The sequence below is a fragment of the Phyllostomus discolor genome, chromosome 3, assembly GCF_004126475.2.
Source record: "Phyllostomus discolor isolate MPI-MPIP mPhyDis1 chromosome 3, mPhyDis1.pri.v3, whole genome shotgun sequence".
NCBI classification, from domain to species: domain Eukaryota; kingdom Metazoa; phylum Chordata; class Mammalia; order Chiroptera; family Phyllostomidae; genus Phyllostomus; species Phyllostomus discolor.
Window position 1 is genome coordinate 213,665,979 of NC_040905.2, and position 8,462 is coordinate 213,674,440.

The window sequence follows — 8,462 nt, forward strand, 5'->3', positions numbered from 1 at the left end:
TATGCCCACATTGCAGGATCGATTCCCAGTTGGGGTCCAGACAAGAACCGACCAGTGCCTGGCTGGCGTAGCTCAGTGGATTGAGCGTGGGCTGGGAACCAAAGTGTCCCAGGTTCGATTCCCAGCCAGGGCACATGCCTGGGTTGCAGGCCACGGCCCCCAGCAACCGCACATTGATGTTTCTCTCTCTCTCTCTTTCTCCCTCCCTTCCCTCCCTAAAAATAAATAAAATCTTAAAAAAAAAAACAAACCAACCAGTGAGTGCGTGATTTAGGGGAGCAACAAATCGGGGTTTCTCTCTCTCTCCCTCCTTCCCTCCCTCTCTCTCTCTTAAATCAGTTAAAAAATGCTTGTTGGGTGGGCAGATGGATGGAAGATGGGTGAGTTGGTCACTGAAAAGCAATGCTCTCTTCCCCGAGGAAGAGAGCTATGCGGTGTGTCCAAATGGTCCTTTGGCCATGGCAGAGCTTAAACTAAGCATCTCCTTGTTTTTTTCTTTTTTTTTAGATTTTTATTTATTTTTAGAGAGGGAAGGGAAGGAGATAGAGAGAGAGAGAGAAACATCCATGTGCGGTTGCTGGGGGTCATGGCCTGCAACCCAGGCATGTGCCCTGACTGGGAATCGAACCTGCGACACTTTGGTTCACAGTCCACACTCAATCCACTGAGCTACGCCAGCCGGGAGGAGCATCCCCTTCTTATCGGACTCGAAGCTGTGGGGAAGCCCCATGTAAGCACCCGGTGACACACATTTCGTCGGGGACAGTGGAGGGCTTTCCACGAGGTGGTGGAGGCACAGACCACGGGGGAGAAACTCCTAAGCTCCCCGTGGCTGGTGGGCCGGCAGTGGGCTGGGGGCAGGGGCTCTGGCCCTTTAACAGCCCAGCCCGCAGCTTTGGATTCCGATGGCAGTTGATAAGGGAGGGTCCTGGAAGACGAGGAACGCGGGAAAGCCCAGAATCCTCAGCTTCCAGGAGCTGCACACCGGGTTTTTAGCCTGGACGGCCAGCCTGAGCTGGGCCGCTGTTCCCCGGAGCTGCTGACACTGCCAGACGGAGAGCCCGAGGGCCCTGCCCGCCCAGGTGAGTGGGGCTTGTGTGCAGTTCCTTTCCCCCGGTCCTTATGCCCGGACAGCTGGTTTGGGGGAGTTATGCCCCCGTGGGCCCCTCCTTGGGCTCTGCGCTCCCTTCCCCCACGCTTCCTTGCAGCCCACCAGGACAGGCGTTTTGCCCACCGTCCCTGGGTCCCCATGGGCCACTCCGGCCCTGGTACCCAGAAGGTCATTGCTAGTGCTAACCGCGTCCCCATCCTCGGCGGTCTCCCCCAGCCTCGGTTTCCCGGGCACAGAAGGCACAGCGGGGACGGGAAGAACTGCTGGCTCTTGACACGGACTGCCAGTTCTCCCCCCCCGGGCCTTGGCCGGTGTGCCGCCGACCAGGGACCCAGCCCTTTGCCCCCTTCTTCCTCTCGCCCCCAGGAAGCTCCCCAGCCTCCCGTCCCCCGAATCACCTCTCCCCCCGGTGTGACGCCACCCTTTCTGGGGTGACTCCTGGGGCTGCCTCACCCGAGACGACCGAGCGTCCCATTTGTTGGGCTCTGTCTCTGGCAGTTAGTCCCTCAGCCCCAGGGACGTGGGGACCTGAAGGTCCCTTCCTCAAGGTCCCCAGGCTCAGCCACCCCACCTGCTGCCCATGCTTCTCCACCTCTTCCCGTCCCTGCCAGCACCCTGGGCCTCGCTGGCCTGCTGCCCCCACTACTGTTGGGCTGGTGGGAGCAGGGACAGCCCGCTCAGGTCACGCTGCCTGCTGGCGGGGGCGGGGGCACCCGGTAGATGTTTAACCAAGACCCTCCCAGTGAAGCCCAGAAAGCCTGCGTCCACTCCCTGCTTCTTCGAAGTCCCCACGAGGAACCAGGCCTGGGGGGGTCTCAAAGATGGCCCCTGTAGGCCACGCAGGGCGTGCTGGGCCCCAGCCAGGCCCCAGGCCCTCAGGGCCGGCCAGGCGGCTCCGGGAGCAGGAATCCCTGGAATGCGGTCCCAACTCCCAGGCCGGCCCCACCCGTTCCGCTCCGCAAATCCCCTCCCCGCCCGCCCCGCTGGGGCTTAATCCCCGCTGGCGAGGGAGGTGCCGCCTAGAGAGACAGAGTCGGCTCCCTCGACTGGCAGGCGGGGCTCGGAGGCCCCAGCAGCGAGGGGCCGGTCTCAAAGCTCCTGGATGTTTGTTGCTGCCGTCGTGGGGCGGGCTGGGCTGTGCAGCGGGGGTTCGGGGGCATCTGTAAGGAATATACACTTGGCTGCTAGCGTTGCACCTGCTTCCCGGTTGCGTCACAGTGGTTGCATGTGTCCTTGCCATTAAACCCCCGCGCAGCTGCTCCCCCTGCGCCCCTACTGCGCGCCTGTCTTGGCGGGGGGACTGTAAATGCGGTCTCCCCAGAGCCCAGGCATGGCGGTTAGATGTTCTGATTTTCACAGATGAGGAGCTCAGAGAGCCTGGGTGACTTCCCTGAGGCCACACAGTGAGGAAAGGAAAGGGCTGGGGCTGGACCCTGCACCTGGGGGCCTCCAGCGTCCCCCCTCCAGCCCCCGGCCCTGCCAGTTTGCAGGTTCCGTGTCCGAGTTGCCACACGTGGCAACTGGGACGGCAGCGGCTCTGCAGCCCGGGCCTGCAGCTCACTGATCCTGAGGGCTTCCCACGGCCCCACGCAGCCCACTCCCCCGTCCCCAGGCTGCCCATGGCCCTCGGCTGCCCCTGTGGGGCTTTCACCACTAGGAATTGTTTCTGTGGGGAAAGATCCAGGAGCACCAGACTGGCTTAGGAGATGGGAAACATTCTCCATGGGGACAGGGTCAGCATGCTAGCCTTCAGCCCCCACACCTGGCACCGGAGGGGGGCACATGGGCTGCAGAAGGGTGCCCCGAGGCCGCCACACCAGCCCTCGCCTTTTTGGGTTCCCACGGCTCACTGAGAATTCCCCCGACGAGGAGTAACCTAGCCTGAAATAGAACAGCTGACACAGGGAACCGGGGGCCAAAGTCCGAGGCTGCCGGTGTCCGGCGCCTGGCCTGGCCGCGGGCCGCAGGCCAGCCCCTCCATCCTGGGCCTGCCTCCCCCTCCTCACTTCCTCCGGGCTTTTAAGGCTGTTTAAATCCCCCTGCAAGCAGCGTGGGCCCGAGCACCTGCAGGGAACGTGGTGCAGGCCTCCCCAAGGCTGAGGCTGGGCTTGCTCACAGCCGCCTTCCCCTGGGGGGCAGGCTGGGGGGGGGGGGGCAGAACCCCAGGCTGAGCACCCCCCCATGCCCAGCCTGGCCGCCCTAGGCAGGCGAGCCTGCTTTGGGAAGAGGTGTCAGGCTGGAAGCCTGGAGGGAAGGGATGGGGTGCGAATGATTCTGGAGAGTTCCAGTCCCACATGGGGTCCCCATCAACCTCAGAGTGTCGAAGCCGTCGGGAGCGAAAGGGGAGAGGCCACCCAGGCAGGAGGTGGTGTACACAACAGAAACAATGGTGCCGAAAGCCAAAGGAAAGCAGGGGCTCAGGGCCCGCTGGGCACAGGGACTCACCCCGCCCCCCGCAGGCCCCTCCCTCCGGAGCCTTCCCACCAGCCTCAGGGGCTCCAGGCTGCGCCAGGATGTTCCCCCAAGCGGTGGGTGTAACGGTGAGAGCCCTGGAGGCCGCCTGACCGGCTCCCCCAGGGGCCGAGTGAATCAGCCACGGCCCTGCCTCCCGGTCCCAGGCATTCCGCAGCCCCCTGATGAAGGCGGGAGCTGGGGACACGAGCTGTGGAGGGCCACTCGTGGCAGCCAGAGAGAGAAAAAGCCCGCCGCGTTAGACTGTGCGCAGAACGGTTCCGATTCTGGGAAGCTCTGTGTGGACAAAGAGCGTGCACATCCTCCCTCCGCAAGGGCTCTGGAGGGATCGGCCTGGCCTGTCCCGGGGCCCCGCCCCCAGAGGGAGACTCCAGGGCAGGGCGGGGTCCTCCTCCTGATCCCTCGGCCTGGCTGCGGTAGGAGGGTGACAGGGGCCTGTCCGTGATAAGGACGTGCTCCCCGCCCTCGATTCTCGGAAGAGACTGCGGAGGATTGGGGTCCGTTTTTCTGGAAACGTTGGTAGAACCCACCAGTGAAACCGCGTGGTCCTGGCTTTACTTTGCAGGACGGTTTTGGTCGCTGACCCGATGTCTCTACTTCTTCTGGGTCCATTCAGGTTCTGTGTTCTTCCCCAGTCGAGTTTGGGCAGCCTGCGTGCTCCCGGGAGCCGGTCCATCCCGGCCGGGTTACACCCAGGCATCCCATCGGTTGGTTCCAGTCCTCTCATTCCTGTGAGCCTCATTCACGTGATGCTAGTCTTCGATTTTTTAAAAGGTTTATTTATTTATTTTTAGAAAGGGGAAGGGAGAGAGAAAGAGAGGGAGAGAAACATCAGTGTGTGGTTGCCTCTTGCGCGCCCCCTACTGGGGACCTGGCCTGCAGCCCATGCGTGTGCCCTGACCGGGAATCGAACCGCCGACATTGAGGCTTGCAGGCTGATGCTCAGTCCACAGAGCCCCACCAGCCAGGGCCAGTCTACTCTTTCTCTAGGTCGAGCTGGATGAAGGCTCGTCAGTGTTGTTGATTCTGAAAAAAGAACATCTTTTATTTTAGTAGATTTTCTCTGTTGTTTTTCTCTTCCTTACTTTATGTGTTTCTACTCTAATCTCCCTTACTGCCTCCCTTTGGCTTGCTTCGGGACTAGTTTATTCCTTTTCTGATCCCTTTAGGTGGAAGTTCAGGCTACTGATTTGAGATATTTTCTGCCTTTGACATAATCACTTACAACCGTAAATTTCTCTCGGAGAACCGCCTCCAACGCCCCCCGGGAGTCCGGGGGCCTCTGGGTTTCTGAAGCTCATCCCGTGTTTTCCGACTGCCCGCACGCTGTCCTCTCTGACCCGCCGCGTGTGTGAGGGTGTGTGGTCTCGTCTCCACGTGTTACAATTTTCCCGCTTCCCTTTCTGTTATTGATTTCTCACCTTATTCTATTGTGGCCCAAGGAGATACTTCCATATGTATTTATTGGTTTATTGATTGGGGGGGGACGGGAGGGAGAAAGAGGGAGAGAAACAGCGACGGTGAGCCCGCAGCCCAGGCACGCGCCCTGACCGGGAATCGCACCTGCGGCCTTTTGCTCTGTGGGCCGACGACGCCCCGCCCAGGGAGCCCCACGCGGGTCAGGGCCGTCCGGAGGGTCTTTGCTTATATGTTTCGGGCTCTGCTGGTGTGCACGCGCACATGTCTGCAACCGTGTGGTCTCCATGCGAGGGCCCTCCATCGTGATCTGACATGTCTGTCCCCGGCCACGGTACATGTGTCGCACGTGGCTGGTTTTGTCCGGCGTCAGCGTGGACCCGCAGCTCCGTCTTGGCTACTCTTATGCTGTCTTTTTTTTTTTTTTTTCCAAAAAAAGACCTTATTTATTTTCAGAAAGGGAAGGGAGGGAGAAAGAGAGAGAGAGAGGGAAACATTAATGTGCGGTTGCTGGGGACATGGCCTGCAACCCAGGCATGTGCCCTGGCTGGGAATCGAACCTGCGACACTTTGGTTCACAGCCTGCGCTCCATCCACTGAGCTACGCCAGCCAGGGGGCATCTTAATCTTTAACAAGCGACTTTAGCTCTACTTGTGATGCCACGCAGAATCTTCACGCCTCTGTGGGGTCTCCATTGCTCCCGCTATTACCGTTGTAAGTCACAGTGTTACACGCTGTGTGCCTGGGGACAAAGACCTACAATTAGACTTTTACGTAGTTTTCCTCTAAACCATATGGCGGGGAGAGAGGCATGAATGACTAGGTGCTGAGGCTCCTGGTTCCCCAAAAGGGCCCCACGCAGCATGGCTTCAAGGGGGGGTCCGCCAGCAGCAAACCCCTTCAGTTTCTGTGTACCCAGGATGCCTGAATTTCTCCTTTACCGAAGGATAGTTTTTTTAAGATCTTACTGATTTACGAAGAGGGGAAGGGAGGGAAAGCGAGGGGGAGGGAAACGCCGATGGGAGGGAGGGACACAGGTTGCCTGCCTCTCGCAGGCACCCCGACCGGGGACTGGACCCGGAGCCCGGGCGGGCGGGTGTCCTCTCCAGGAATGGGACTGGTGCCCTTCGCTTTACGGAGGGACAGCCAACCACCTGAGCCCCACCTGTCAGGGTATATGGGAGGATAGTTTTGTTGGATATAGAATTCTTGGTTGGCAGGGTTTTTAAAAATTATTTATTTATTTTTAGAGAGAGGGGAACATCAGTGTGTGAGTGCCTCTCACGCGCCCCCTACTGGGGACGTGGCCTGCAACCCAGACCTGTGCCCTGACTGGGAATCGAACCGGTGACCCTTTGGTTTGCAGGCTGGTGCTCAATCGACTGAGCCACACACACCAGCCGGGTCTGTCTTCAGTCATTTCAAAGACATTATTTTTGCAGTCGTGGGGTTCCGTCTCAGAGGTAGGTGATATGGGAAGGGGGCCCATGGGGCCATGTGGTCACGGACCACCAATGCAGAAAACTTTCCTGGGGGTGGCAAAGCCAAGGGGGACCGCCACCATCATCTTTTCAACCAGCAGGTCCCCAGGAATGCTAGGGGCACCCCGGGTCTGCACAGGGCCCCCAGGGGACTCAGTGGGGTGCGCCCCCTAGGCCACCCCCCCCCCCGTCCCCTTCACCACAGGACTGCTTCTCCACACAAACCCCGTCTACTCGGTCACGGAGGGACAAACGGCCCAGAAGTTCCCTGGCACACGCACTCCCTGGCCTCACTGCCCTCCACCGCCCTGACCGCCGGTGGGCACGTCACACGCTTCCTCTGTGATGGCCTGTGTGTCCCCTGCTGCCGGCCCCACGGCGGTGGCGCTCTGTCTCACTCCCCACCGCACCTGCCGAGGCGGGGGCAGGTGTGTCGGGCAGCACAGCCTCCCTCTGCACCTCCGGCGTGACGGAAGGGGGCGGCAGGTGCGCTGTCTTAGGAGAGCTCGCGCCTCACCTGTCCGTGCGAGAACCCTGGGAGGCCGGTACTCACGGTCCCCATCTCACCAGGGCCCCGTCTCCTTGCCTGTGGGGCTCAGGAAGGCGGCACAGCCCACGCCTTCTGTTCATCGCCGGGCCCTCCCCGCTCTGTGTGCTTTCAAGGACGATGCTGTGACTTCCGTTCAATGATCCATGGGGGGAAGGGGGCGGGGGGTGGGAGCACAGGGAAGTGAGGCGGCTTCCCTCCAAACCCGGTCCCTCACGCGGGCTCCCCCCGCCTGGGGGAGCAGCTCATGAGCCCCCACTTGGGCATTTGCTCCCCCAAAAGCGCCCCTCTTCTCCCTTTCCACAGTGCAGCCTCCTCCAGCATATTTTGCAGGTGAAATGCAAACCCTGCTGCAGCTCAGTGGACTGAGCCCTGGCCTGTAAACCGAAAGGTCACCAGTTCAATTCCCAGTCGGGGCACGTGCCTGGGATGGGAGCCAGGTCCCTGGTGGGGGCCGCTTGGGGCAACCCCAGGCTGGTGTTTGTCTCCCTCCCCCTCTCTCTGAGAATGAGTACAGGCTTTTTAGGAAATGTACACCCCCGTCTGGGCCCAAACTGTGGCTTGGGCTAGTCCTTCAAACCCATTGCACCGCCCTCCCTGTCAGTGAAGCAGGTAGTGGTCCCTGCCTCCCGGAGCCGATGGGAGATTCCACGAAACCGTGTGGGTGGAGCCAGCCCGCCGCACTGTGCCCGGCCCGCAGTGGCGGCCAGTAAGCAAGCAGCCATGTCATGAGAAAGCAGTGCGCCCGCCCTGCGGAGCTCTCCGGAGCTCAGCCTCGCTTGGGGGAGACAGAAACTCCTTTTCTCCCCCCTTCTGAGAGCTGATCCATCTCCTGGGGAAGCACTCCCAGCCACCCGACTTTTAAGGGACTGATGTGCACGCGGTAACACGACACCCTGCCTGCCCTACGCCCTCGGGGGCCTGGTGCACGAAGGCTGCGGTGCGGGGCAGGAGGCAGCTGAGGCCCCAGCCCCATGCTGGTCCCAGCGTGGTTTTAAGGACAAGCGCCAGCTTGAAGGTCACGTAGCCTCTTGCAGGGCGGCGTAGGGGCGAGCCGGGCAGCTGCCTCGGCTGGCGGAGGTCTGGCCGCACTCAGGGCTGCAGATGGAGGCTGGAGGGTGGGACGGGTGTGTGGAAGAGACAGTTGACTCGTTCAGCAGGTATTCCGGGCGCACCCACGGGGTGCTGGGCCTGTTTCACCCGGGGGGGGGCGGGGAGAAGCCCACTGGCAGGCCCTGTGAGTGAGAGACCCAGGCAGGGCAATGAGCCGAGACCTAGGGGGCCGCAGCCCCACCGTCCCCCCCCCCCGCCCCTTCCTCTCCCCCTCCCCCTCTCAGAGGGTTGGGTCCTATTTTTGTTCTCACTGACAGATGAGGAAACCGGGCTGGGGAGATGAAGTGCCCCCCCCTCTGGGCACTCAGCCCAACTGGGGGC